Source organism: Myxine glutinosa, chromosome 11, assembly GCF_964187855.1.
Source record: "Myxine glutinosa chromosome 11, kmMyxGlut1.1, whole genome shotgun sequence".
NCBI lineage: Eukaryota > Metazoa > Chordata > Myxini > Myxiniformes > Myxinidae > Myxine > Myxine glutinosa.
Window position 1 is genome coordinate 45,924,262 of NC_136271.1, and position 9,849 is coordinate 45,934,110.

The 9,849-nt window shown below is 49.7% G+C and overlaps 1 protein-coding gene across 3 annotated transcripts in view; it reads left to right on the forward strand.

The window, feature by feature from the left end:
- GANAB (glucosidase II alpha subunit) overlaps window positions 1–9,849 on the forward strand; it is a 55,531-nt gene that overhangs the window by 13,660 nt on the left and 32,022 nt on the right. The window contains exon 1 of one of the 3 annotated variants that reach the window (XM_078786612.1): window positions 4,405–4,537. The exons of the other annotated variants lie outside the window; for them this stretch is intronic. The gene's annotated coding sequence lies outside the window, so the exon portion shown is untranslated. Of the gene's footprint in view, window positions 1–4,404; window positions 4,538–9,849 lie in introns of those variants that run through there. 3 annotated transcript variants of the gene reach the window in all.

Sequence of the window (9,849 nt, forward strand, 5' to 3'; positions counted from 1 at the left end):
GGGAGATATGTTGAAGGCAGCAGGAAGTTGGGGTGTGAAGAGAATGACAGAGATCTGTAATCTGGTGGTGAAAGAAGGCCGCATTCCAGTGGATTGGGAACTGAGTACCCTCGTCCCTCTATACAAGGGGAAAGGTGACCCTCTGGAGTGTGGCTCGTACCGAGCGATAAAGTTATTGGAGCATGGAATGAAGGTATTGGAAAGGGTGTTGGAGAGGAGGATAAGGAAGAAAGTGAAGATCGACGAAATGCAGTTTGGATTTATGCCAGGAAGAGGAACGACAGATGCGCTTTTCATTGTGAGGCAGTTGCAGGAGAAGTACATGGAGAAGAGGAAGAAGTTGTTTTTTGGGTTTGTTGATCTGGAGAAAGCATTCGATAGGGTTCCACGCAAAGTATTGACATGGGCATTGAGGAAGTTAGGAGTGGAGGAATGGTTGATCAGAGTAGTGATGGCAATGTACAAAAGAGCGCGCACAGCTGTAAGGACGAAGGACGGGAACAGTGGTGAGTTTGAGGTGAAGGTGGGAGTGCATCAGGGGTCGGTACGAAGTCCACTACTATTTGTAGCTGTGATGGAGGTGCTGGCTCAGAACGTAAAGGAGGGTTTACCGTGGGAGTTGTTGTATGCAGATGATCTGGTGTTGATTGCGGAAAGTATGGATGGACTGAAGGAAAAGATGAACAAGTGGAAGGAATGTATGGAGACAAAAGGTCTGAAGGTGAATATCGGAAAGACGAAGGTGATGGCAAGTGGTAAAGCATGTGGTGAGGTGGAAAGAACTGGGAAGTGGCCGTGTGCTGTGTGCAGGAAGGGTGTCGGAGTGAACTCCATTCAATGTACAATGTGCGCTGAGTGGGTTCATCAAAAATGTAGTGGTCTGAGAGGGTCATTTACCAGTGTGGCAGCTACATTCAAATGTAAGGTGTGCACAGAGGGAGCTGCAGATGGAGGAAATGTTGAGTTGGATCTTGGAGACGGCGTGAAGCTGGAAGGTGTGAAAACATTTTGCTACCTCGGAGACATGCTGAATGGAGAAGGTGGATCAGACTCGGCAACGGTTGCTCGAGTGAGATGTGCATGGAAGAAGTTTCGGGAACTGAGTGGCGTGCTGATGAGGAGGAGAGTGTCGCTGAAGCTGAAGGGAAAGGTGTATGCTGCATGTGTGAGAAGTGTTATGATTTATGGGAGCGAGACATGGGTAATGAACGTAGAGCAGCAACGAAGGCTGGAAAGGGTGGAAATGCGAATGGTTCGATGGATGTGCGGAGTATCGTTGAGAGAGAGGAAGACAAATGATGAATTGCGAAAGATGATGGTAATATTGCCTGTGATTGATGCTGTGAAGAGGAACAGGCTGAGATGGTTTGGTCATGTGTTGAGGAAGGATGAAAGTGACTGGTTGAGAAGAGTGATGGAAATTGATGTAGAAGGAAGTAGAGGACGGGGAAGACCGAGAAAGACTTGGCTAAAGATGGTGGAAGAAGAAATGCGGGCAAGGGGGTTAACAAGGAGAGATGCAGAAAATAGGGCAAAATGGAGAAGATTGTCATGGGGACCGCAAGGCTAACTCCCGCTCTAGCAGGGAAAATGGCCTTAAAATGCATGTTGTTGTTGTTGTTGTATTGAGTGCCTTACTCTCCTATTATCACCAGTGAAGCATACATCGGTCGATGTAGCATCTGAAGGAATCAGCAGCCAAGCAATTTGAGACGCAATTTGAATCGTTGTCAATGTCTGTACCGACGAAGGCTTTGTGTTGATGGATTCTTGTGCTCCGAGTGTACGATTGCCATCTTCCCAAAATGCATTGGGATCAGAAATGACATGGAACACATTTGCTTTAAACCACAACAGTGCAACTATCGGGGACACCACTTGGTGGTGGTTGTACCCCCTCCCCCCACCCCCCAACGCAGGTTTAGGGCCAAATCTTCTCCATTCTTCCCTGCTGCATGGATTCGTCAGGGTGGCACAGTCATGGTCAGAGTGCCGATTTGTTCCCATGAACCAGGCCTTTCCCTCTTGTCTCTGTCTCTTTTCTCTTTCTCTCTCTCTCCTTCTCTCCTCTCTCCTCTCTCCTCTCTCCTCTCCCCTCTCTCCTCTCCCCTCTTTCCTCTCCTCTCCCCTCTCCCCTCTCTCCTCTCTCCTCTCTCCTCTCTCTCCTCTCTCCTCTCTCTCCTCTCTCTCTCTCCTCTCTCTCTCTCTCTTCTCTCTCCCTCCTCTCTCTCTCTCCCTCCTCTTTCTCCCTCCCTCTCTCTCCTCTCTCTCCTCTCTCCTCTCTTCTCTCTTCTCTCTCCTTTCTCTCTCCTTTCTCTCTCCTTTCTCTCTCCTTTCTCTCTCCTTTCTCTCTCCTTTCTCTCTCCTTTCTCTCTCCTTTCTCTCTCCACAACAGGATTATATCACAGGTGGCGTGGCAAAATGTACGGACAGGTGCATTTGATGATTGGCTTCACAGTCGGGTATACAAGGGTTGTTGCGTTCTGTATTAGTGGAAAACAACTGCTGCACGTCTACAAACGTTATTGCCGCTTCCCCTGGAGATGGTCCATCAACTCGACAATGCTGTTTGTCATGGAGTGGTGGCTTTACGAAATTACGGCATGAAACAGCGTACTATTGCTCGGCAGTATGGCATCACTCAAGGTCAGGTGTCAAAGATCCTGAAACGAAATGCTCAGAGGGGTGTCCGTACTCCAATACCGAAGCCAGGACGTCCCCGCAGAACCACAAGGAGGGATGATCGCCAGCTGCACCGGTTAGTCCGCAATGGCCTTACCAAGTCAGCTAATCGGCTTAGGGCTGAGTGGCAGCAACTGACAAATGTGCCTGTATCCAGAAGGCTAGTCAACCAACGACTGGTTCAAGCAGGCTATCGTGCCAGGCGTCCCCTGAGAAAGCCACGCCTGACCAGACAACACCGCCAGCGCCGATTGCAGTGGGCCAGAGAGCACCGTCAATGGCAGCTAGGACAAGGACACTGGAATCACGTGATCTTCAGTGACGAGTCTAGATTTCTGGTCTATCGTCAAGATGGCCGCGTCCGAGTGCGCAGACAAGTGCATGAAGTCTACAACAAAGATTGTATAGTGCCAAGAGTCCAAGCTGGAGGTGGTGAGGTGACCGTTTGGGCTGCTTTTCATGCAGGGGGCAAAACTGACCTGGTTGTTCTGAATGGAAACCTGAACCAGTTCAAGTACAGGGCCATTCTGGAAGAAAAATTGTTTCCATTTGCTCGTGCAGCCTTTCGAGGAAACTTTGTCTTCCAAGATGACAATGCACGGCCTCATCGTGCTCGCATGATCCAACACTTTCTTGCTGACCGTGGTGTAGAGCATATTGAGTGGCCTGCCATGTCCCCGGATATGAATCCGATAGAGAACTTTTGGGCAGAATTAACGCGTCAAATCGACCACTTGGACCAGCAGCAGACCTCTGTGCGTGAATTGCAGCAGGCTATTGTCACTGCATGGCAAGCGATTCCTGTCCAAACCTTGGCAAATCTCGTGAACAGCATGCCTCAACGTGTACGTGCTCTCCTGAATGCTCGTGGGGGTTACACGAAGTACTGAACTGTAATTTTACTGTCCGTAATCCCAGTCGTAATTTAACTTTTGTTTTTGTTAAAAAAAAATTTGGCTAATGTGCAAAATAAAGAGATACTTCTGGAAAACGTACAGAAGTTTAACACAGTACTGTCCATGAATTGAGTTCGATATCAGTTTACATCACTTTCAAGGATCAATTTATTTGTTTCGAAATGTCAAATGTGGTTTTTGTTTCTTTTAAAGGTCACATTAACAAAATCTAGAATAATTTCAACATAATTCCAATGAACTTTTGGTTCTAAGTCATCTTGAAAAGTAAGTTCACCCCCACAAAAAAAATATTCCATATTAAATGGCAAGTCTGTATTAAACAAGATTGTGACTGTGGCGTGAGTCGGGGACTCTTAGAGTGATGTGTGCATGTCCTTATAAAATAATTGGGGAAATAATGTAGTTTGTGAACCAAAACAGGAGATATTGATTGCTATTTATTTGAAATTATCACTTGGAAATGTGTATCTCAGATTAAAATCGAGTTTCTCATTGGATAAGGAAAGGATATTACATTAATTGCATTGTTGTTATGGTGTTCCACATTGGCTTAGTCATTTGCATTTTCTAATTAATAATTGCCTTATAACTTCGGGTTTTGTGGACTTGTTTGGTTATTTTAATTGCCTGCATCTTGAAAGGCCCTTACACATCTCCAGTTGACAGGCCGAGTGTTGATCGAGTCGTTTGTGAAACTTGTCTGTTTGCAAATCCACAACAACGCAGAATTTTCGATTATCTTCCTGTAAAGATGGTACTATTTTGTCATTTTAAAGTTTCCTGACATCCAAACAACTCCCTCTTGCAAGATTATCTGTTTCCTCCCCTCATTTCCTCTGTTTATTCTCTTGTGTCCAACCTCGGTGGCATAATGGTTCGAGTCTGGGACGTCGGTGGTGCAAACCCTGGTCGTGTCATGCAAAAGACTTTTAAAAATGGTGCGTACTGTTTCCTTGCTTGATGTTCACCATTTTGATGATGGGACATGGGCAAACCCTGTGGGTTTGTATCCCTTGGGAGGAGAAGAGGGGGTTAGGGGGAATGTGTGGATTTCTCTGTTTAAAAAAAAAAAGAAATGCCCTGTTAACTGTTCAGAGAAAAGGGGGGTAACAAGATGGCATCGTATATTTTAACTAGAACGGCACTCAGTGGAGAGCATACCGCCACCAGGTGAACAGTTTACGTTTTGTATCAGAGTAGACCAGAAAATCGTAATACAAATCGCATTTAATCAAAATCATCCGTCCACAACTTTTTGAGATATCCTGCTTTGTATTGTGTTTGGCCCTATCTCCCAAAGGTGAAGAATCACTTTAAAAATTCTAGTAGCCGGATCCGAGCCCGGATTTTTAAATTTTTTTTAATTTTTTTGTATACAGAGTCGAGGCTCGTGAAAGAGCTAACATTTATCAAACAAACAAATCAAACAAACAAGCAAACAAAGTATATAAAAAGGGGAGCGGTCGACAAGATGGGGAGAGAAGGGGAGGAAGCACACAAACACAACATTTGAGAGCAGGGACATCGGGAGATGTGTGGGAGGGAGAGGGCCTGGGGGTGGGGGGGAGGCAGGATAGGTATAAAACGAAAGGACACCAAGGACTTCCAGGAAAGAAGTCGGCACCTCAAAAAGTGGATTTGGGGTGAAATTAGCGGGGGTAGAAAAGATCAAGGTTTTGGATTGGGGAAGATAAGAGATGGTGGTGAACAGCCGTTTTAAAGACCTGGAGGGAGGAGTGGGATTGAAGAGAGTGAGGGAGTTTGTTCCAGAGGCGGGAGAAAAGAGGAATGAAGGAGTGAAGGTGAGCAGAGAGTCTTGATTTTGGCATTTGGCATTTGGCTTGAGTCTTGATCTTCACCAAAATCTAATCATTTCGTTGGTGTCACATACGCCACATCTCTGCCAAATTTCGTTCGATTTTGTCTGCAATTTTTTGAGATATTTTGTTCACAAACGGATGGATGGACGGACGGACGGACGGACGGACGGACAGACGGGTGAAAACATAACCTCCATCTTTGGTGGCGGAGGTAACAATTTTTTTTTTTTTTTTTTACATTGACTTTTTTTTTTAACATTCTGTCTGTTTGAACAGTGATCTGCATTGTATTTGACTGAGAACATTGTTAGCACTAGCATGCCCGATGGGCGATGTTCCAAGAGTGCCACATGTTCTTCTGACACGTCCCTTTATTTGGGCGGTGTTTAGGCAACAGACGGTCTTGCCTTGATTTCTCCCGAAAATAAAAATAACCTGGGTTACGTACATGAGGCAAAAATATGTATACAGCTCCTGTGCATATACAATACATAGTGGTTATATATCTCAGATAATTCCAATTGCACTGGCCCATAGGCTCTGGCTATCACCAGAAACCAGAACCTTGAGGCCGATACATACTGTCGCATTCACAAGGTCAATTACGCCTATCGGATATTTGATGATCCATTTGACAGTTGTTTCGGTTGTATTACACTGAATGGAAAATTTATAGGGAGAGCATGGCGATTGTGAATATGACACTTCCCAAAGAGGCTTACCAAAGTGCAGTACCAAAATGGTGGACGCATGATTTTCTTTTTTTCAGGTTACAATTGTGGGTGGCGTCAGGCAAGCGTCCTGCCAATGGGTATAGAGTGGACATACATATACTCAACATCAAAATAAACTTGTCAAATCTTTAGAAGGACACTCATTGAAATCCTCCATGCAAAAATATTTGAACACAGAGGTAAAGTTCAGCTATCTTTACTAAACACATGTCAATAAACAAGAGGTTGCCTCAATCTCAAAAAAGCAAAAAGCATGAACATCACAAGGGGTGGTGAAACAAAAGTCACAGCACTGCAACACAAAGGCACGCACCTGAATACATTCAAAACAAAATGACACAGGAATGGACACAACACTCCTAACAGTCAAGGACAGAATGACAACAGTCCTCAATATCGTGTGTGCCCTCCCTGAGCTGTGATGCAGACTGTACACCTCCGACGCATGCTCTGTACCAGGCGTCTGATGCGGTCCTGGGGAAGTCTGTCCCACTCCTCCTGCAAGCCTTGAATGAGCATTTGCCGATTAACAGCCGTTGATCTTCTCGATGCAAGACGTCGACCAAGCTCATCCCATAAATGCTCAATGGGATTGAGGTCAGGGGATTAAGGCATCCAAGGCATCACTTCAACACCCTGTGCCTGGAGGAAGTTGGTGGTCAGGCGAGCAGCATGGGGTAGAGTGTTGTCCTGCTGGAAAACTGTGATATCAGGATGAGCCTGGAGAAATGGCAGCAGATGAGGTCTCAAAACTTCACTGACATAACGCTGACTAGTGAGATTGCCTTCGATGACGACCAGAGGTGTCCTGAAACGGGTGGAAATGCCAGCCCATACCATCACACTGGGTCCTCCCAAACGATTAATCTGGCGAATATAGCATGAAGCATACGTTTCCCCACCTCTGCGCCATACCCGTTGACACCCATCAGCAGCATGGAGGCAAAATCTGGACTCATCGCTGAACAAGACTGCACTCCACTGTTGCTGTGTCCAGCGGCGATGCTGCAGGCACCATCTTGGTCTGTTCCGCCGATGCACTGCGTTCAACACTGGACCTCTGCAAGGAAGTCTTGCCACCAGGCCCCGACTTCTCAAACACCTCCGCACAGTAGACACTGATGCGTTTGTTGTGGTGACCTTTTGTCACTGCAGCTCTTTGCGTCGCAGGGTGGAAACAATCACGAAGATGCTGCAGCACAATTGTTACGTTTGTAGGGGGTAGGCAGTGATTACTTTAGTTCAGGTAGATTTGCATAAATTGGCATGCTCCGATTGTCCTGAAGAAGAAGAAGAACCACCATGTAATAAGTAGGGATCCGTTAGGTCATGTGTTCGGATTAAGTGTTACGTGTGGCCATACGAAGGGTGGCTCTTGTGCTAATTAGCTCAGGGATTATGGGTAAAATTATCCCTTGGACGTCGTTACCTCTTATTCCTTTGTCTCTTTTGGCACTGCACCATAGACACGTAGGGCTATAATCCCACATTTAAACACTCGTTAATAAAAACCTACCGGAAGTCATGCATTGAGCCCTACAGCTGACAACCCCAACTTTGGAGGCACACACAGGACGGGCAGGCCGAGGCCACGCCCCGAGGAGCCGTGGTGGGTCAGGGTTCTTGATTGACAGGAGGACTGGGAAGAAGGGACTCGCTGATTGGCGAAGCAGGGCCGATGACGTGAGAGCATAGGTGATAAAAGGACGTGCCAGCAGACATTTTCCTCTCTTCTCTTTGCTTCGCCCTCTCATCGCCCGCTTCACTTCTCTCTGCGTCTGGTCTGGATCGTGGCAGTCGGTATTTGTCTCTCTCGTTCTGGACAATAAAGCGAACGATCGTGCTTGGACCACGGGCTCAAGGAAGCGATCGGACCGGCCATGTTCGGAGACACCACTGATGGACGTGCAGAAGAAAAGGGCAGGGCCGCGGACGGAGGGCTGCAGCTTCCCACCAGGGACGGGGACAGGCCTGGCTGGAGGGGCGAGCTGCACGTGGCCCGTTCAATTCGCGCGGAAGGCCTGTTGCGCGCCGGCAGTCGCCGTCTAGTGAGCGAGGGTGTGCGGAGGCCTAGCAGCGCGGGAGCGAACAGTTCCCGCCAATGACCTTGACAACCCCTGACGAGACCCCACCAGTGATAAGAGTTAAGTGCACCCACACACTTATTTTCCAGTTATTTTATCTTTCCCTGTGTCCGTGTTTCAAGTCTGTTGTGGGGACGTCCCAATTTAGGAATTCATTTGACTGTGTTTTATTTTGTATTACCGGCATTTCTTTTAATAAAGCCGGTATTTTTGGACATTTAAAATCCATTTTGTGCGAGTTATTTTCCCCAGGTTTGAGGACTGCCGGTTGGATCCGTGCAGGTAAGTGCTCTTCAGCATCCACCTCCTTCACCCCTCCCCCCCCCCCCCCTCTTCCCCTCTACGTTTATTAAGTCCGCCACATTTGATGAACGCCTTGGAGTAACAGCTTGTTCGGCTGTCCATTCCATGGAAAGATTTTAATCGCCAGGAACGCGATAGTATTGTAATCAGGTCATTCTGTCCCTCTGCCAGTCTGTCCCTTTGCCGGTCTGTCCCTTTGCCGGTCTGTCCCTTTGCCGGTCTGTCCCTGTGCCGGTCTGTCCCTGTGCCGGTCTGTGCCTGTGCCGGTCTGTCCCTGTGCCGGTCTGTCCCTGTGCCGGTCTGTCCCTGTGCCGGTCTGTCCCTGTGCCGGTCTGTCCCTGTGCCGGTCTGTCCCTGTGCCGGTCTGTCCCTGTGCCGGTCTGTCCCTGTGCCGGTCTGTCCCTGTGCCGGTCTGTCCCTTTGCCGGTCTGTCCCTTTGCCGGTCTGTCCCTGTGCCGGTCTGTCCCTGTGCCGGTCTGTGCCTGTGCCGGTCTGTCCCTGTGCCGGTTTGTCCCTGTGCCGGTCTGTCCCTGTGCCGGTCTGTCCCTGTGCCGGTCTGTCCCTGTGCCGGTCTGTCCCTCTGCCGGTCTGTCCCTTTGCCGGTCTGTCCCTTTGCCGGTCTGTCCCTTTGCCGGTCTGTCCCTGTGCCGGTCTGTCCCTGTGCCGGTCTGTCCCTGTGCCGGTCTGTCCTTGTGCCGGTCTGTCCTTGTGCCGGTCTGTGCCTGTGCCGGTCTGTCCCTGTGCCGGTCTGTCCCTGTGCCGGTCTGTCCCTGTGCCGGTCTGTCCCTGTGCCGGTCTGTCCCTGTGCCGGTCTGTCCCTGTGCCGGTCTGTCCCTGTGCCGGTCTGTCCCTGTGCCGGTCTGTCCCTGTGCCGGTCTGTCCCTCTGCCGGTCTGTCCCTCTGCCGGTCTGTCCCTCTGCCGGTCTGTCCCTCTGCCGGTCTGTCCCTCTGCCGGTCTGTCCCTCTGCCGGTCTGTCCCTCTGCCCTCTGCCAGTCCGTCGCCCCCGCCAGTCCGTCGCCCCCCCCCCCGCCAGTCCGTCGCCCCCCGCCAGTCAGTCGCCCCCCCCCGCCAGTCGTCGCCCCCCGCCAGTCAGTCGCCCCCCCGCCAGTGAGTCGCCCCGCCGCCAGTGAGTCGCCCCGCCGCCAGTGAGTCGCCCCGCCGCCAGTGAGTCGCCCCGCCGCCAGTGAGTCGCCCCGCCGCCAGTGAGTCGCCCCGCCGCCAGTGAGTCGCCCCGCCGCCAGTGAGTCGCCCCGCCGCCAGTGAGTCGCCCCGCCGCCAGTGAGTCGCTCCCCGCCCAGTGAATCGCCC